Source organism: Dipodomys merriami, unplaced genomic scaffold, assembly GCF_024711535.1.
Source record: "Dipodomys merriami isolate MVZ:Mamm:240054 unplaced genomic scaffold, mDipMer1.0.p SCAF_47, whole genome shotgun sequence".
NCBI classification, from domain to species: domain Eukaryota; kingdom Metazoa; phylum Chordata; class Mammalia; order Rodentia; family Heteromyidae; genus Dipodomys; species Dipodomys merriami.
In genome coordinates this window covers 10,605,382-10,628,299 of record NW_027206035.1, presented here as the reverse complement: position 1 = coordinate 10,628,299, position 22,918 = coordinate 10,605,382, and positions in this window count along the sequence as shown.

Here is a 22,918-nt window from a genome sequence, read left to right as displayed (position 1 = left end):
CTAACCCTAACTCTCACCCTATCCCTCACCCTAATCTTATCCCTAACACTCACTCTAACCCTTACTCTCACCCTACCCCTCACCGTAACCCTAACCCTAGCCTCACCCTCACCCTCACCCTAGTCCTCAACCCAACTCTAAACCTACCCCTCAACTAATCCTCATCCTAACACTAAACCTAACCCTATCCCTAACCCTAACCCTCATCCTCCCCCGAACCCTCAACCTAACCCTTACCCTCAACCTAACCCTAACACTAAAACTAACTATAAACCTTACACTAACTCTAAACCTCACCCAAAACCTAACCTTCACCCTCACCCTCACCTTCATTCTCAGCCTCACCCTAACCCTAACCCTAATCCTAAACCTATCCCTCACCCTCACCCTAACTCTAACCATAACCCTAAACCTTGTTCTCACCCTCATACTAAACCTAACCCTAACACTACCGTTCAACCTAACACTAACCCTCACCCTGACCCTAACCCTAACACTAACCCTAAAGCTAACACTACCCCTCACCTAACACTAACCCTAACCCCATCCCTAACCCTAACCGTCAAGCTCACCCTAACACTAACCCTAACATTCACCCTAACCCTAACCCTCACCTGTACCCTAACCCTAACCATCACACTAATCCTAAAGCTAACCCTGACCCTAAACCTAAACCAAACCCTCACCCTCACCCTAACCCTTTTCCTCACCCAAACCCTAAGGCTCATTCAAACCCTAACCCTCACCTTAACACTAACCCTCACCTAAACCTAAATCTAACCCACATCCTAAACCAAACTCTAATCCTAACCTTCACCCTAACTCTAACCCTCACGGTAACCCTAACCCTAACTCTCACCCTCACCCTAAACCTAACCCTAGCAGAAACCCTCACCCTAACCGACACCCTCACCCTAACCCTAACACTAACCTTAACACTCACCCTAACCCACACCTTATCCCTAACGTTAACCCTAAACCTCACCCTAACCCTTACACTCACCTAACCCTAACCCTAACCCTAACCATCAACCTAACTCTAACCCTAACCCTAACCATCACCCTAACGATAACCCTAACTCTAACCCTAACCCTCACCTTTAACCTAACCATCACCTTAACCCAAACCCTCACACCCACCCTAACCCTCACCCTCACCTGACCCCTCTCTCTCAACCTAACTCTCATCCACAATTTCACCCTGACTCTAAACATCAACCTAACCCTAACACTCACCCTAACCCTAACCCTCACCTTCACCCTCACCCTCACCCTTAGCCTAACACTAAATCTAACCCTAATCCTAAATCTAAAACTAAACCTAACCTCACCCTCACCCTCACCCTCAGCCTAAGCCTAACCCTAACCTTAACTATAACGCTAGCCCTCACCCTCACCCTCACTCTAACCCTAACCCTCACCCTAACACTAACCCTCACACACACCCTAACGCTCACACTCACCCAAACACTCACACTCAGCCTAACTTTCACCCTCACCCTAAACATCACACTAACCATAACCGTCACCCTAACCTACCCCTTACCCACACCCTAAACCTCAATCTCACCCTCACCCTCACCCTAAACTTTACCATAACTGTAACCCTAATCCTAAACCTCTCACCCTAAACCTCAGACGAACCTAAGGCTAACCCTAACCCTCACCCTCACCGTAACCCTCAGCCTCATCCTTACCCTCATCCTTACCCTCACCCTAACCCTAAACCTAAACCTAACCCTAACCCTCCCACTAACCCTATCCCTCACCCTAACCTGAACCTTAACCCTCACCCTCACCCTAAACCTCACCCTAACACTAATGCTAACCTTAACCGTAATCCTCACCCTAACCCTCACCTTAACCCTAAACCTAACACTAACCCAAACCCTTAACCTACACCTCACCCTAACCCTAACCCTAACCCTCAAATTCATCCTAACCCTCACTCTCACCCAACCCTTCACCCTAACCCTACCCCTCACCCTAAACCTCACCCTCACACGCACCCTCACCCTAAACATCACCCTAACCCTAACCCTAACACAAACCCTAACCAGCACCTAAACCTAACACTCACCCTCGCCCTCACTCTAAGCCTAACACTAACCCTAAACCTAATCCTAAACCTAACGCTCTCCCTCACCCTCAGCCTAACCATAACCATAACCCTAATCCTAACCCTCACCCTCCCCCTAGCCCTAAAACTAACCCTCAACCTCACCCTAAACCTAACACTCACCCTCAAACTAAACCTAACCTAACAATAAACATAACCCTCACACTAACTATAACCCTCACCCTTACTCTAAACCTCACCCTAACCCTAACCCTAACCCTAATCCTAACACTAACCTTAATCCTCAACCTAGACCTCACCCTAAACCTAACCCTAACACTAACCCTAACTCTCACCATACCCTTCACCCTAACCCTAACCCTAATCCTCATGCTAACCCTTACCCTCACCCTAACACTCACCCTAACCCTAACCCTAACACTAACCCTCAACCTAACCCTCACCCTCACCCTAACACTCACGCTAACTCTCACCCTAATCCTAACCCTAACCCTCACCGTCACCCTCACCCTAAACATCAATCTAACAGTTACCCTCAGCCTAATCCTAACCCTAACCCTAACCCTCTCCTAACCCGAACCCTCACCCTAACCCAACCCTACCCCTCAACCTAACTTTCACACTAAACCTATACCTACACCTCACCCTAATCCTCAACCTAACCCTTACCCTCAACCTAACTCTAACCGTATCTCTAACTCTAACCCTCACACTAACCCTAATCCTTACCCTAACCCTAACCCTACACATCACCCTATTCCTGACACTAACCCAAACCCTAACCCTAAACCTCACCCTAACCATAACATTAAACCTCACCCTCATCTTCATTCTCAGCCTCACCCTAAACCTAACCCTAATCCTAATCCTGCCCTCACCCTCACACTAACTATAACCCTAAATCTAACCCTAACCCTCACCTTCACAGTAACCTCAACCCTAACACTATACTTCACCCTAAACCTAACCCTCACGCTAACGCTAATCCTAACCCTATCCCTCACACTAACCCTCACCCTCACCCTAACCATCACCCGAAACCTAAGCCTCACCCACACCCTAACCTAACCCTCTCCCGAAACCTCACCGTCACCCCGAACATCACCCTCACCCTAACCCTCACCCTAAACCTAAACCTATAACTCTAAACCTAACTTTCACCCTAAGCCTAATCCTAACCCTAACCCTAATGCTAAACCTAACCCTCACCCTCACCTTAACACTAACCCTTACCCTAACCCTAACCCTAACCCTGACCCTCATTATCATCCTAAACCTAAACCTCATGCTAACCCTAACCCTAAACCTAACCCTCAACCTAACCCTAACCCTAAACCTAAACCTTAACCTCATCCTAACCCTAACGCTGACCCTCACCCTCACTCTCAGCCTCTCCCTGACCCTAACGCTAACTCTAACCCTAACCCTCACCCTCTCGCTAAACCTCAACCTTACCCTTACCCTCAGCCAGACCTAACCCTAACTTTAACCCTCACACTAACCCTAACCCTAACCCGCACCCTAACCCTATCCCTAACACTCACCCTAACTCTAAACCTACACCTCACCCTAATCCTCACCCTAAACCTAACCCTAACCCTAACCCTCACTGTCCCCTTAACCCTCAACTTAACCCTTACCCTCAACCTAACCCTAAGCCTAATCCTAAGTCTAACCCTCACACTAACCCTAACCCTCACCCTAACCCTAACCCTACACCTAAACCTAACCCTCATTCTCACGTTAACCCTCTCCCTCACACTCACGCTAATTCTAACCCTAACCCTAATCCTAACCCTTAAACCTAACTCTATACCTATACCTCACCCTAACCCTCACCTAACACTAACGCTAACCCTAACCTTCACCCTCAACCTAAACCTCACCCTAATCCTCATCCAAACCCTAAACCTAACCCTAATCCTCACCCTCACACTAACCATAACCCTAACACTAATCGTAACCCTCACCCTAACAACAACCCTCACCTTAACCTTAACGCAAACCCTAACCCTAATCCTCACCCAGTTACCCTACCCCTAACACTTACGCTCACACTAAAACTTACCCTCACCCCAACGCTCACGTTAACCCTCACCCTAACACTAAGCCTCAACCTAACAATCACCCTAAACATAAACCTAACCCTAAGCCTCATCCTAACCCTAACCATAACCCGAACCCAGACCCTCACGCTAAACGTCAACCTAATCCTTACCTTCAGCCTAAACCTAACCCTAACCCTAACCCTCAAACTAACCCTAAACCTAACCCTCTCCCTAACCCTAACCCTACCCCTAACCCTAATTCTCATCATAACCCTAAACATACATCTCACCCTAATCCTCACCGTAAACCTAACCCTAATCCTCACCCTCAACCTCACCCTACACCTCAGCCTAACTCTCATCCTATTCCTAACCCTAACCCTAACCCTTATCCTAACATTAACCCTAACACTTACCCTCACCCTAACCCTAACTCTCTCCCTCAACCTCACCCTTACCTTAACCCTCATCCTAATCCTAAACCTAACAGTAATCTAACCCTAACCCCCACCCTCACCCTCACCTTAACTCTAACTCTAACACTAATCCTAACCATCAAACTCATCCTCACCCTAAACGAACCCTATCCCTAAACCTCACCCTAACCAAAACGCTAACACTAACCCTAACCCTAACCATCACCCTCACCCTAACCCTAACACTAATTCTAACACTCACCCTAACCCTCAACTTAATCCTAACGCTAACACTAACCCTCACCATAAACCTCACCCTAAACCTTATCCTCAACCTCAACCTAACCCTTAACCTAACCCTCACCCTAACACTCACCCTAAACCTAACCCTAACCCTAACCTTCACCGTCACCCTAACCCTTACCTGAAAACTAACCATCACCCATGCCCTAACCCTCACCCTAATCTTCACCCTCACCCTATGCCTAAACCTAACCCTAACCATAATCCTGAACCTAACCCTCACCCTCACTGTCACCCTCAGCCTAAATCTCACCCTAACCTTAACCCTAGCTCTAACCCTCACCCTCACCCTTACCCTAACCCTAACGCTAACACTAACCCTCATGTTAACGCTAACGGTAACCCTCAACCTTACCCTAAACCTCAACCTCAACCTCAACCTAACTCTAACCCTAAACCTAACCCTAACCCTTACCCCAAACGTAACCCTAACTCTCAACGTCATCCTAACCCTAACACTAACCCTAACCCTCACCCTAAGCCTCTCCCTAACCTTAAAGCTAACCCTTACTATAATCCTAAACCTACACCTCACCCTCAACCTCACCGTCACCCTCATCCTAACCCTAATCCTAAACCAAAACATAATCCTAACCCTCACGCTCAGTCTCACAATCAGCATAAACCTAACCCTAACACTAATCCTAACCCTATACCTCACCCTCAACCTCACCCTAACTCTAACACTAACCCCCACCCTAATCCTAACACTAACCCTAACCCTAAACCTCACCCTAACCATAACCCTCACGCCAATGCTAACCGTATCCCTCATCCTCATCCTAACCCTCACCCTAACCTTACTCTCACCCTAACCCTCACCCTCACCCTAAACCTTTCCCTAACCATAACCCTACCCTAATTCTGACCCTCATCCTAACCCTAATGCTCGCTCTCAACCTCACCCTAACCCTAACCCTACACCTCACCCTAACCCTCATCTAACCCTAACCCTAACACTCATCGTAACCCTAAACCTAACCCTAACCCTCACCCTAACCCTAATTCTAAACCTAACACTAACCTTAACCCTCACCTTAACCCTCACCCTAAAACTAACCCTAAACCTAACCGTAACTATCACCCTACCCCTCACCCTAAACGTAACCCTAACCGTAAATCTCACCCTCACCCTAACACTCACCCTAACCCTTACCCTCGCCCTAACCATCAAACTCACCCTAACCCTCACCCTAATCCTAACCCAAAACCTAACCCTCACACTCACCCTTAGCATAAACATAACCATAACCCTCATCCCAACCCCAAACCTAAACCTAAAGCTATCTCCAATCCTCACTCTCACCCTAAACCACACCCTAAACTTTACCCTCACCATTACCCTAAACTTATCCCTAATACTCACCCTATTCCTAATCATAACCCTTACCCTAACCCTCACCCTAATCATAACCCTAACCCAACCCCTCAATCTAACCCTTACCCTTATACGAAACCTAACCCACACCCTTACCTAACCCTCACGGTCACCCTAACCTTCACCCTAAGCCTAAGTCTCACCCACACCGTAATCCTCACCTAAAACCTTACCCTCACCGTAACCCTAGCCCTCACCCTAACTCTAATACTAACCTTAACCCTAATCCTAAACCTAACCCTCACCCTCACCCTCACCCTCACCCTCACCTTAACACTAATCCTACCCCTAACCCTAAACCTAAGCCTCACCCTCAACCTCACCCTAACCCTAACCCTAACCCTCACACTAAATCTCACCCTAACGCTAACCCGCACATTAACCCTCACCCTAACACTCACCCTAACCCTCACCCTAAACCTAACACTAACTAAAACCCTCACCCTCAACCTGACCTTCACCCTAACCCTTAACCTCACCCTAACCCTCACACTAACCTTAACCCTTACCCTAACACTAACCCTACCCCTCACCCTACTCCTCACACAAACCCTAACTCTAACCCTAACCCTCACCCTAACCCTATACTTAACCCTCATCCTCACCCTAACCCTTAACTTCATCCAAACCCTCACACTCACGCTAACCCTCACCCTCACCCAAAACATCACGCTAACACTAACCCTCACCCTAACCCTAACCCTAACCCTCATCCTAACACTATCCCTCCCCCTAACACTCAAACTCAACCTAATCCTCACCCTAACCATAACCCTAACCCTTACCAAACCCAAACCCTCAACCTCACCCTAAATCTCACCCTCAACATAGCCCTCACCCTAAACCTAACCCTAACCCAATCCCTCACCCTCATACTCACCCTCACCCTCAGCCTACCGGTAACCCTATACCTAATCTTAACCCTAAACTTCACCCTCACCCTCACCCTCACCCTCACCCTAACACTCAACCTCACCCTAAATATCGCCCCAAATCTAACCCTGACCCAAACCCTAGCCCTAAGCTTCACCCTAACCCCAACCCTCACCCTCACCCTAATGCTAACACTAAACCTCACCCTAACCCATACCCTCAGCATAAACCTAAACCTAATCCTAACCCTCACCCTCACCCTCAGCCTAACCCTCAACCTAACTCTAACCCTAACCCTCACCCAAACCCTCACCCTAACCTTTACCCTAACACTCATCCTAAATCTAACCCTAACCCTAACCCTAACCCTCACCCTAAGCCTAACCGTAACCCTCACCCTAACCCTAACCCTATCCCTCACACTCTCCCTCACCCACACCCTAACCCTAACCCTATCCATCACCATAACCGTCATTCTAACACTAACCCTAATGCTAACCGTTACCCTAACCATAAACCTAAACCTATACCTCACCCTCACACTCAACCTCAGCCTAACCCTAAACCTAACCCTAATCCACACATTAAACCTAACCCTCACCCTCTCCCTAATTCTAACCCTAAACCTAACCCACACCCTAACCCTAACCCTCACCCTAACCCAAACCCTAATGCTCAATCTTACCGTAACCATAACCCTAACCTTCACCCTAACTTTCAACCAACCCTAAAGTTAAACCAAGCCCTCAGCCTCACCTTAAACATCACCCTAAACCTAACCCTAACCCGCACACTAATCCTAACCCTCAACCTACCTCTAACCATACCCCTCTCCCTAACTCTCACCCTAACAGGAACACTAACCCTAACCCTCACCCTAACCGTAACACTAACCCTAACCCTCACCCTAACCCTCATCCTCACCCTAACCCTTACCCTCACACAAACCCTCAAACTCACGCTAACCCTCACCCTCAAGGAAAAAATCACGCTAACCTTAAATCTCACCATCACCCTAACCCTAACCCTCGCCCCAACCCTAACCCTCACCATCACCCTAAATCTCACCCTCAACATAGCCCTCACCCTAACCCTAAACATAATCCTATCCCTCACCCTCATACTCACCCTCACCCTCAGCCTACCGCTAACCCTATACCTAATCCTAACACTAAACTATACTCTCAGGCTCACCCTCACCGTAACCTTAACCCTAACCTTTATCATAACCCTAACCCTAGCCTTCACCCTACCCCTCACCCTAGCCCTACCCCTAACCCTAAACCTCACCCTAACACTCACCCTAACCCTCATCCTCATCGTCACCCTAACACACACCCTAACCCTAACCATCACCCACACCCTAACCCTCACCCTCACGCGAACTCTCACCGAACCCTCACCCTAACTCTCAACCTCACCCTAAACATCACCCTAACCCTCCCACTAACAATAACCCTAAACTTCACCCCAACCCTAACCCTCACCCTCACCCTACCCCTAAGCCTAAGCCTAACATTAACACTAATCCTAAGCCTAATCCTCACCCTCACCCTAAACCTAACCCTATACCTCATCCTCACACTCACCCTAACCCTAACACTAACCCTAACCCTCACACTAAACCTAAAATTCACTCTAAACATAAACATCAATTTCACCCTAACCCGAACCCTAACCCTCACCCTAAGACTCACCCACACCCTAACCCTCATCGAAAACCTCACCCTCACCCTAACCCTACTCTCACACTAACTTTAACCCTAACCTTAATCCTAATCCTAAACCTAACCCTCAACCTCACCCTCACCCCAACCCTAAGCCACACCCTAGTCCTAACGTGAACCCTAACACTTACCTTCACCCTCACCGTAACCGTCACCCTAATCCTAACGCTCACCTCACCCTAACCCTAACCCTAACCCTCAAAATACCCTTACTATAACACTAAACCTAACCCTAAAATTAACCCTAATCCTAACCTTAACGTGAACCCTAACAATTACCTTCACCCTCACCCTAACCCTCATCCAACTCCTAATGCTCACCTCACCCTAACCCTAACCCTAACCCTAACTCTAACCCTAAACCTAACCCTAAAATCAACCCTAATCCTAACCCTAACCGTAACCCTCACCCCACACTCAAACTCACCCTCAGCCTAACACTAACCCTAATTCTAAACATAACTCCCACCATCAGGCTCACCCTAAACCTAACCCTAACCCGAACCCGAACCCAAACCCGAACCCTAAAAATAACCCTAAACATAACCCTAACCCTAACCCTCACACTAAACCTAAACTTCACCCTAACCCTAACCATCACCCTCACCCTAACCCTCACCCTCACCCGAACCCTCAACCTAACACTAAACCTAACCCTCACCCTCACCCTAACTCTAACCCTAACCCTAAACCTCACACAAACCCTAACCCTAATCCTAACCCCCACCCTCACCCTCACCCTGGCCCTCAGCCTAACCTAAAACTTCAACCAAACCTAACCCTCACCCTCAAACTCCCCCTAAAACTAACCCTAACCATAACCCTAACATTAACCCTAACCCTCACCCTAACACTTAACATAACCCTAAGCTTAACCCTAAGACTAAGCCTAACCCTTACCCTAACCCTCACCCCAACTCTCACGGTCAACCTCACCCTAACCCTTAGACTCACCCTAAATCTAACCCTAAACGTAACCCTCACCCTAACCCTAACCCTAACCCTCACCCTAACCCTAACCCTCAACCTCACCTTCAACCTCAGAATAAACCTAACCCTCAACCTTATCCTAAACCTATCTCTCACACTCACTCTCACCCAAAATCTAACCCTAACCCTAACCCTAATGCTCACCCTAAATCTAACACTAAAACTAAACCTCACCCTCACCCTATCCCTCACCCTAACCCTAACCCTATCCCTAACACTAACCCTCAACCTAAGCCTAACCCTAACCCTGACTCTAAACCTAAGCCTAAACCTAACCCTCACCCTCAACCTAGCCCTCACCCTACACCTATTCCTAACCCTAACCCTCACACTAACCCTAACTTTCAAACTAAACCTAACCCTCACCCTCAAAATCCCCCTAACCCTCAACCTAACCCTAACCCTAACATTAACCCTAACCCTCACTGTAACCCTCAACATAACCCTAAGCTTAACCCTAAGCCTAACACTAACCCTCACCCTAACCCTCACCCGAACCCTCCCCCTCAACCTCCCTCTCCCCCTCACCCTCACCTTAACCCTAAACCTAACCCTCACCCATCTCTTACACTCACCCTAACCGCAAACGTAACACTCACCCTCACCCTAACCCTAAACCTAGGCCTAAACCTTAACATCACCTTAACCCTCACCCTAAACCTAAAGTTAACCCCAAAGTTCACCCTGACCCTAACCCTCTCACGAACACTTACCCTCACCCTAACCCTAAACCTGACCCTCACACTAAACCTAAACCTCACGCTAACCATAACTCTCACCCTCACGCTAAACCTCACACTAACCCTAACCCTCAATCTAACCCTAACCGTAACTCTCAACATAATCCTTACTCTCACACTCAGCCTAACCCAAACCCTAACACTAATCCTAAACCTATCCCTCACTCTCAACCTCACCCTAAACCTCATCCTCAACATCACCCTCACCTTCACCCTAACCCTAACCATAACCATAACCCTCATCCTAACCCTAAGACTAACCCTCACCATAATCCTAACCCTAACCCTTACCCTCAACCTAACCCTCACCATAACCATTACCCTAACCCTAAGGGAAAACCTAACCCTAACCCTAAACCTAACCCTCACACTAACCTTAACCCTCACCCTACTCCTCACCCTACCCATCACCCTAACCCTCATCCTAACCCTAACTGTAAGCATAACCCTCACCCTCACCCTAACCCTAAACCTAACCCTCTCCCTAACCCAAACCCTCACACTCATCCTCACCCTCACCCTCAGTCTAACCCTAACCCTAACCCTAATCCTAAACTTAACCCTCACCCTCACCTTTACTTTAACCCTAACCCAACCCTAACCCTCACCCTACCATAACCCTAACCCTAATGCTCACCCTAAACTTACCCTAACCCTATACCTCACCCTAACCTTAACCCTCACCCTAAACCTAACCCTAACCATCAACCTCACCCTAACCTTAATCCTAACCCTAACCCTCACCCTAATCCTAACCCAAAACCTCACCCTCACCCTAACCCTCACCGTCACACTAACCCTCACCCTAAACCTAACCCCGACATACAAACTAACCCACACACTCACCTGAATCCTCAGCCTCACACTAACCCTCACCCTAGCCCTAAACATCACCTTAACCCTAACCAAAATCACCCTAACATTAGCCCTAACGCTCACCCTAACATTAACCCTAACCCTCAAATAAACCTAAACATCACCCTCAATCTCACCCTCACCCTAAACCTAACCCTAAACCTAACAATAATTCTAATCCAAAACCTAAGCCTCACCCTCACCCTAACCCTAACCCTAACCATAACCATAACCCTCATCCTAAACCTAATCCTAACCATCACCCTCACCCTCACCCTCACCCTCAGACTAACCCTAACCCTATTCCTAATCCTAACCCGAACCCTCACTCACACCCTCACCATAAACCTAACCCTAACCCTAAACTTCACCCACACCCTCACCCTCACCCTCACATTCACCATAACCCTAACAATAACCTTAATCCTAAACTTAACCATAAGCCTAACCCTCACACTAACACTACCCTAATTTAACCTTCACACTAAACCTAACTTTCAACCTAACCCTAAACCTACACCTCAGCCTAAACCTCAATCTAAACCTAACCTTAAACCTAATCCTCTCCCTATCCCTAACCATAACCCTAAACCTCACCCTCAACCTAGCCCTCAGCCTAAGCCAAAATCCTAAACCTAAATCTCACCCTAACCCTCACCCTCACCCTAACCCTAACACTCAACTTGACCCTCTCGCTCACCCTATCCCTCACCTAACCCTTACACTCACCCTAACCCGCACCCTAATCCTAACCCTAACCCTCACAGAAACACTCACCCTCACTCTAAGCCTAAATCCAAACCTAACCATAACCCTCATCCAAAACCTAACCCTAAACCTCAACCTCACCCTCACCCTCAACCTAACCCTTACCCTCACTGTAACCCTAAACCTAACCCTAAACCTAACCGTAAACCTAACCCTAACACTAGCCCTAAACATCACCTACACCTCACCCTACCCCTCACACTCACCCTAACCGAAACACTCACCTTAACCCTCACCGTCAGTCTAACCATCACCCTAACCCTAACCCTAACCCTCACCCTAACCCAAACCCTCACCCTCAGTCTAACCCTAAACCTAACCCTAATCCTAAACCTAAAGCTCATCCTCACCCTAACTCTAAACGTAACCCAAACTTAACCCTGACCCTAACTCTAACCCTAACCCAACCCCAAACCTCACCGTCACCCTAACCATCACCCTAACCCTAACCCTCAACCACACCCTAACCCGAACCCGAACCCCAACCCAAACCCTCACCCACACCCTCACCCTCACTCTAAGGCGAACACTCACCCTAACCCTAACCCTTAACACTAAACTTAACCCTAAACCACACCCTAACCCTAACACTCACCCTAAACCTAAACCTAACCCTCAACCACAACCTAACCCTAATCCTAACCCTTAACCTCACCCTAAACCTAATCCAAAACCTCACACTCACCCTAACCCTCCCCGTCACCCTAACCCTTTCCCTAACCCTCACCGTAAAACTAACCTTAACCCTAAACCTCACCCTAACCCTAACCCTCACCCTAACCCTAACCATAACACTCACCGTCACCCTCCCCCTCCCCCTAAACTTAATGTTCACCTACACCCTAACCCTCATCCCCACCTGAACACTCAGCCTCACACTAAACCTCACCCTCACCCTAAACATCACCTTAACCCTAACCCTCACACTAACAGTAACCCTAACCCTCACCTAACCCTAAACCTCACCCTGAGCCTCACCCTCACACTAAGCCTAACCCTAAACCTAACATTAATCCTAATCCTAACCCTAACCCTCAACTTCACCCTAACCCTAACCCTAAACCTAACCATAACCTTCATCCTAACCCTAATCCTAACCTTAATCCTAACCATCTCACTCACCCTCACCCTCACCCTCAGACTAACCCTAACCCTAATCTTAATCCTAACGCTAACCGGCACTTTCACAGTCACCTTAAACTTAACACTAACACTAAACCTAACCCACACCCTCACCCTCACCCTCAACTTCACGCTAACCCTAACAATAAACTTAATCCTAACCTTAAACCTAAGTCTAACCCTCACCCTAACTCTAACCCTAACCTTAAGCTTCACACTAAGGCTAACCCTCAACCTAACTCTAAACCTACCCCTTAGCCTAACCTTCACTCTAACCCTAAACCTAACCCTGTTCCTCTCCCTATCCCTAACCATAACCCTAACCCTCACACTAACCCTAACCCTAACCCTAACCTTAACACTCAACCTGACACTCACCCTTACCCTAACCCTCAACCTAACCCTTACCCTCAACTTAACCCTCATCCTAACCCCAACCTTAACCCTCACAATAATCCTTACCCTAAGCCAAACCCTGAACATCATCCTCACCCTCACCCTAACCCTTACCCTCACTCTATCCCTAAACCTTACCCTACACTTAACCATAAACCTAACCCTCACACTAACCCTAACCCTGAACCTACCCCTCAACCTACTCCTAACCCTAAACCTCATCCTAACCCTAATCCTAACCCTAACCTCAGCCTCACCCCAACCCTCACAATAACGCTCACCCAAACCCAAACCCTCACCTTCAACCTAACCCTCAGTCTAACACTAAACCTAACCATAATCCTAACCCTAAGGCTCACCCTCACCCTAACTCTAACCCTAACCCAAACTTAACCCTCACACTAACCCTAACGCTAACCCAACCCCAACACTCACCGTCACCCTTACCCTCACCCTAACCCTAACCCTCACCCTAACTCTAACCCTCACCTTCACCTGAACCCTCACCCTCACCCTCACCCTAAGGCAAACACTCACCCTAACCTTAACCCTAACCCTCACTGTAAAACTAAACTTAACCCTAAACCTCACCCTAACTCTAACCTCACATTAAACCTAAACGTAACCCTCAACCTCACCCTAACCCTAATCCTAACCCTTACCCTCACCCTAATGCTAACCCAAACCCTCACCCTCACCCTAACCCTCAAAGTCACCCTAACCCTAACCCTAACCCTCACCCTAAACCTAACTTTAAGCCTAAACCTCACCCTAACCTTAACCCTAAATCTAACCCTAAACCTAACCCTCACTGTCATGCTAACCCTCACTCTAAACCTTACCCTCACCCACACCATAACCCTCATCCTCACCCGAACAATCACCCTCACACTAAACCTCACCCTCGTACTAAACATCACCTTAATGCTAACCTTCACCCTAACATTAAACCTAATCCTCACCGTAAACCTAAAACTCACCCTGACCCTCATCGCACCGTAAAACTAACCCTAAACCTAACATTAATCCTAATCCAACCTTAATCCTCACCCTTACCCTAACATTAACTCTCACCCTAACCCTAACCCTAACCTTCACCCTCACCCTAACCCTAACCCTCACCCTAAACCTAACGCTAACCGTCCCCCTAACCCTAAACCTAACCCTCACCCTCACCCTAATCCTAACCCTCACCCTCACCCTAACCCTAGCTCTAACCCTAACCCTAAACCTCACCCTAACACTCAACCTCACCCTAATCCTCACCCTAACCCTAAACCTTACCTTACCGAAACCCTCACCCTCATCCTCACTTTCACCGTAAACCTCACCCTCACCCTATCCCTCAACCTGACCCTAACCCTAACCTTAACCATCACCCTCACCCTCACAGTAACCCTAAACCTAACCCTAACCCTCACCCTAAACATCACCCCACCCTAAACCCAATCCTAACCCACACCCTAATCCTTACGCTAACTCTAACCCTACTCCTAAACCTAACCCTAAACCTCACCCTAACACTAACCCTAACCCTAACCCTAACCCTCACCCTCACCCTAACCCTTACCATCACCCTCACCTTAGCCCTCACTCTAAACATTAGACTCACCCTAAACCTAACCATAACCCTAACCCTCAAACTAACTCTTACCCTCACACTATCACTAACCCTACCTCTCACACTAACCCTCATCATAACGCTAACCCTAACCCTAACCCTCACCCAAACCATAACACTCAATCTCACCCTCACCCTCAGCCTAATCCTAACCCTAAACCTAATCCTAACCCTATCCCTCACCCTCAACCTCACCCTAACTATAACTCTAACACTAAACCTTACCCTCACACTAACCCTAATAGTAACACTAAACCTAAACCTCACCCCAGCCCTCAACCTAACCCTAACCGTACCCCTAACCGTAACCCTCATCCTAACCCTAACCCTAACCCAAACGCTAAGCCTAAGCCTAAACCTAACCCTCTCCCTCACCCTAAACTTCAACCTAACCCTAACCTTCAGCCTCAAACTCCCCCTAACCCTCACCCTAACCCTCACCATAACCCTACGCCTAAACCTAAACCTAAACCTAACCCTCAGCCTAACCCTCACCCTAACGCTAAACCTCTCCCTCACCCTCACCCTCAACGTCACCCTCACCTTAAACCTAAACCTAACACTCACCCAACCCTACCACTCACCCTAACGCCAACCATAATCCTCACCCTCACACTAACCCTAACCCTAGCCCTAAACCTTGACATCACCCTAACCCTCACGCTAACCCTAACGCAAACCGTAACCCTCACACTAAAACTAAACCTCAGGCTAACCTTAACCCTCACCCTCACCCTAAACCTCACTGGAACCCTAACGCTCAATCTAAACCTCAACATAACACTCACCCTCACCTTCAGCCTAACCCTAACCCTAACACTAATCCTAATCCTAAACCTTACCCTCAACCTCACCCTAACCCTCTCCCTCATCATCACTTCACCCTCACCGTATCACTAACTTTAACCATAATCCTCACCCTAACCCTAACCCTGACACTAACCTTAACCCTAACCCTCACCCTCACACTCATCCTAACCCTAACCCTAATCCTAAAACTAACCCTCACACTAACTTTAACCCTCACTCTAAACCTAACCCTAACCCTAACTCTAACCCTCCCCCTCTCCCTCCTCCTCCCCCTCACCCTCAGACTATCCCTTACCCTAATCCTAATCCTAATCCTAACCCTCACACTCACCCTCACCCTAAACCTAACCCTAACCGTAAACCTCAACCATACCCTCACCCTCACCCTCACCTTTAACCTAACCCTAACAATGACCTTAATCCTAACCTTAACCCTCAGCCTAACCCTCACCGTAACACTAACCCTAACCCTAACCCTCACAGTAAACTTAACACTTAATCAAACCCTAAAACTACTCCTCAGTCTAACCCTCACCCTAACCCTAACCCTAACCTTCTCCATATCGCTAACTCTAACCCTAACCCTAAACCTAAACCTAGACCTCACACTAACCCTAACCCTCTACCTAACCCTAACACTCACTCTGACCCTAACCCTCATCCTAAGTTTAACGCTAATGTTAACCCTCACCATAACCCTTACCTTAACCATAACCCTAACCCTAACACTCAGCCTACGCCTCACCCTAACTCTAACTCTAACCCTCACCCTCACCCTAACACTTATCCTAAACTTTGCCCTCACTCTAACCCTCATACTAAACCTAACCCTCACCCTATCCCTCAACCTAACCCTCATCCTAACCCTAACACTAACGCTAAACTGAACCCTCACCCTTACCCTAACTCTCACCCTCACCCTATCCCTCACACTAACCCTCATCCTAACCCTAATCCTAACGCTAAACCTAACCCTCATTCTCAACCTAACCCTAACCCTCACGCTCACCCTAACTCTAACCCTAATCCAAACTTAACACTCACCCTAATTCTAACTGCAACCCAATCCCAACCCTCACCGTCACTGTAACTCTCACCCTAACCCCAACCCTCATCCACACCCTAATCCTCAACCTAACTCTCACCCTCACCCTCACCCTAAACATCACCCTAATCCGAACACTCACCCTAACCCTAAACCTAACCCTCATCCTAACTCTAACCCTCACCCTCACCCTCACCTTCACCGTAAGCCAAACCCTCCCTCTATCCCTAACAATAACACTCAACCTAACCCTAATTTTAACTCTAAACCTCATCCAAACCCTAACCCTAACCCTCAACCTCAACCTAACCCTAACCCTAGCCTTAACCCTAAACATCATCCTAACCCTCATCCTAACGCTAAAGCTAACCCTAACCCTCACACTATCCCTTACCCTCATGCTAACCCTAACCCTAACTCTAACACTAAACCTCACACTAAACCTTACCCTCAACTTAACACTAACCCTACAACTCAGCCTAACCCTCACCCTCACCCTAACCCTCACCCTAACCCTCCCCCTAACCATAACCATCACCCACACCCTAACCTTCACCTTCACCAGAATCCCCACCCTAAACCTCACCCTAACCTTCACCCGAACCCCAACCCTAAACCTAAACCTCACACAACGCCTAACCCTAACAGTAACCCTTACCCAAATCCTCACCCTAACCCTCACCCTAACACTTACACTGACCCTAACCCTAACCCTAACTGTAAACCTCACCCTAACCCTCACCCTAATCCTAAACCTAAACCCTAACCCCCACCCTAACCCTCGCCCTAACCCTAACCCTAAACCTAACCCTCACACTCACCCTCAAACTCATGATCGCCCTAACCATAATCCTAACCCTAACCCTCACACTCACCCTCACCCTAACCCTAACCCTCATCTTAAACCTAACCCTAAACCTAACCCTCACACTCAAGCTCACCCTAAACCTAATCCTAACCCTAATCCTAAACCTAACAATCACCCTCATAGTCACCTTAAGCCTAACCCTCACCTTAACCCTAAACTTCACCCTTACCCGAACCCAGACCCTCACCCTAACGCTCACCCTAACCCTAACACTAACCTTCAGCCTCACCCTGGGCCTAACCCTAACCCTAATCCTAATCCTAAACCTAACCCTCACACTCACCCTGACCTTATACATAACCCTTACCCTAACCTTACCCCTCCCCCTCAAAGTCACCCTCACCCTAACCCTAAAAATAACGCTAGTCCTAATCCTAAACCTCAACCTAACACTCACCCTAACCCTAACCCTCAACCTCACCCTCACACAAACCCTTAGATTCGCCCTTTCCCTAACCCAAAGCCAACCCTCAAACTAACCCTAAGCCTCACCCTAACCCTAACCCTAACCGTCACTCTCTTGCTAACCCTCCCTATCACTCTAACCCTCACCCTAATCCTAACCCTCACCCACAACCTAACCCTCAACTTCACGCGAACTTTCACCCTAACCTAACCCTCACCCTCACGCTAAACATCACACTAACCCTAACTCTGAGCCTAACCCTAACCCTAACCCTCACCCTAACCCAAACCCTCATCCTAAGCGTCACTGTCACCCTAATCCTCAGCCTAAACATAACACTAAAGCTTCCTTAACCCAAACCCTCACACTCTCCCTCACCCTCACCCTAACCCTCACCCTCAACCTAGCCGTCACCCTAACCTTAACCCTAACCTTACCCTAACTCTTACCCTCACGCTCACACTCAAGTTCACTGTAACCCTAATTCTAACCCTAACCTTCACCCTCACCCTCACCCTAACCCTAACCCTCACCTTAACCGTAACCCTCACCCTAACCTTAACCATGACCCTGACCTTAACCCTAAACCTATCCCTCATTCTAAACCTCACCCTAACCTAACACTAACCCTCAACATCACCCTCAGCCTAACCTTAACCCTAATACAAATCCTATACCTAACCCTCACTCTCACCCTCACCCTAAACCTAACCCTAACACTAAAGCCCACCCTCACCCTAATGCTTAACCTGACCCCATCCCTCACCCTAACCCTAATCCTCAACATAACCCTCAGTCTAACTCTAAACTTCACCATAAACCTCACCCTAATCCTAACCCTCATCCTAACACTAACCCTCAACCTAAACCTTGACCTAACCCTAACACTAACCCTAACCCTAACCCTCACACTGAACCTAACCCTACAACCTCAAACTATCCCTCACCCTAACCCTAACTCTAACCGTAAACCTAACCCACACCCTAACCCTGACCTTCACCCGAACTCTCACCCTAACCTCACCCAAACATGTACGTCAGCCTAATGCTAACGTAATCCTCACTCCCACCCTAAACATCACCCTAACCCAAACCCTCATCCTAACAGTCACCGTAACTTTACTCCTCACCCTAAACATAACACTAGCCCTTCCCTAACCCAAAAACTCACTCTCTCCCTCACCCTCACCCTAAACCTCACCCTCAACCTAGCCCTCACCCTAACCCTAACCCTAACATTAACACTATCCCTGAACCTAACCCTCACCCTCACCCTCACCCTCAAGCTCACCCTAACCCTAAACCTAACCCTAATCCTAAAACTCACCTTCACCCTCATCCTAAATCTAAACCTAAACCAAACAATCACCCTAACCCAAACTCTCACCCTAACCCTAACCCTCAGCCTGAACCTAACCCTCACACTAACCCTTACCCTGAACCTATCCCTCACCGTCAACCTAACCCTCACCCTAACCCTAACCATCACTCTCACCCTAATCATCACCCTAAACCTAACCCTCACCCTAACCCTAACCCTAACCCTCACCCTAACACTCACCCCCACCCCAATCCTCACCTTAACCCTAACCCTTACCTAAGTGAAACATTCACCATCATCCTCACACTCAACCTCAACCTAACCCTCACCCTCACCCTAACCCTAACACTCACACTAACCATCACCCTCAACCTCACTCTAACTCTAAACCTAACCCTAACACTCACCCTAACCCTCACCCTCACACTCACCCTCACCCTAAACTTCACACTAACCCTCACCCTCAACCTAACCCTATCCATCACCCTCAACTTCACCCTCACCCTCACGCTCAGTCTAAACCTAACCATAATCCTAATCCTAAACCTAACCCTCACCCTCACACTCACCCTAAACCTCACCCTCACACTCACCCTAAGCCTAACCCTACACCTAACCATAACCCTAAACCTCATCCTAACCTTAAACCTAAACTTCACCCTCACCCTCACCCTAATCCTAACCCTAAGCCTAACCGTCACCCTAACTCTAATGCTAACCCTTAAACTCACCCTCACCCTAACCCTCACCTGAAACGTTACCCTCACCCTAACGATAACCCTAACCTTAACCCTAACCTTAACCCTCAGATTAATCTAAACTCACCCAAATGAAATCCTCACCCTCACCTTAAACCTCACACTAACCCTAACCCTCAAGCTAACCCTAACCCTAACCCTCAACATAACCCTCATCCTAAACCGTAGCCTAAACCTAAAAATAACTCTAACCCTAACCCTCATCCTAACACTAATCCTAACCCTAATACTAAACCTCCCCCTCCCGCTCACCCTCACCCTCACCCTAAACCTAACCCTAATGCAAATCCTAACACAAACCCTCAGCCTCACCCTAACCCTCATCCTAACCCCTACACTTTACCTAACCGTCATCCTAACCCTTACCATAACCCTAACCCTGACGCTAACCCTCATCTTAGCTCTAATCCTAAACCTAACCCTCACCCTCACCCTAACCCTCACTGTCACCCTCACCCTCATGCTATCCACAACCCAAACCTAACCTTCACTCTAAATCTAACACTCACCCAGACACTAACACTAACCCTCACCGTAACCCTAAAACTCAACCTACCCCTCACCCAAACCATCACCCTAACCCTAAACCTAACTCTAACCCTAATCCTCACCGCAGTCTTACCCTAACCCTAAACCCAATCCTCACCCTATCCTCACCCTAACACTCACCCTGACCCTCACTCTGACCCTAACCCTCACACTAATCCTTACCCTCAGGCTAACCCTCACCCTCACACTAACCCTAAACCTACAACTCATGCTAACCCTCACCCTAACCCTAACCCTAAACCTAAACCTAACCCTCACCATAACCCTCATCCTAATCCTAACACTAAACCTCACCCTCACCCTAAGACTCACCATAACCCTTACCCTCACCCTAACCCTAAACCTAACCATAACCCGAAACTTCACACTCACCCTTAGCCGAAAATTCACTCTCACCCTAACCCTAACCCTAACGCTCACCCTAAACTTAACTTAACCCAAACCCTCACCCTAACCCTAACCCTCACCCTAACGGTAACCCTAACCGTCAACCTCTCCCTAACCTTAATCCTAACCCTAACCCTCACCCTAATCCTAACCCTAATCCTCAACCTAATCCTAACCCTAAACCTCACCCTCACCCTGACCCTCAACGTCTCCCTAACCCTCACCCTAAACCTAACAATCACCTAAACCTAAACCTCACCCCCACCCTAACCCTAAGCCTAACCCTAAACCTAACATTAATCCTAATCCTAACCCTAACCCTCACCCTCACCCTGACCCTAACCCTAACCATAGCCCTCCTCTAACCCTAATCCTAAACCTAAACCTAACCATCATCCTCACCCTCACCCTCACCCTCAGCCTAACACTAACCCTAATCCTAATCCTAACCCTAACCCTCACACTCACCCTCACCGTAAACCTAACCCTAACCCTAAATCTCACCCATACCCTCACCCTCACCCTCACCTTCACCTAACCCTAACAATAATCTTAATCCTAAACTTAACCCTAAGCCTAACCCTCATCCTAACACTAACCCTCACCCAACCCTAAAACTCACTCTTATCTTCACCATCGCCCTAACCTTCACCCTAACCCTTACCCTCACTCTAACCCTCACCCTAAACCTAAACCTAACCCTCAAATTAGCCCTCACCCTAACCCTAAACATAAACCCAAACTTCACGATAACCCTCACCCGAAAACTAACCCTAACCCTCAACCTCACCCTAATCCTCACCCTAACCCTTACCCTCACCCTAACCCTAAACTAAACCCTACACCTAACACTAAACCTAACCCTCACACCAACCATAACCCTCACCCTAGCCCTCATCCTATCCCTAACCCTAACCATCATCCTAATCCTAACCCTCACCCTCACCCTAACCCTAAGCCTAAACCTCACCCTAACGCAAACACTCACCCTCACCCTCACCCTCAGTCTAACCGTAAACCTAACCCTAATCCTAACGCTAACCCTCAACCTCACCCTAACTCTAACCCTAACCTAAACTCAACCTTCACTGTCACCCTATCCTTGACCCTAAACCTAACCCTAAACCACACCCTTACCCTGATGCTCACCCGAACCCTCACGCTCACCCTCACCCTCACCCTAAGTGCAACCCTCACCCTAACCCCAACCCTAACCCTCACCATAAGACTAAACTTAACCCTAAACCAAACCCTAACCCTAACCCTCAACCTAAACCTAAACATAACCCTAAAACTCACACTAACATTAATCGTAACCCTAGCCCTCACCATAATCCTAACCCAAACCGTCCCCCTCACGCTAACCCTCACCGTCACCATAACCCTAACCCTAACCCAAACCCTAGCCCTCACACTAAACTTAACCCTCACCCTAACCCTAACCCTTACCTTAACCC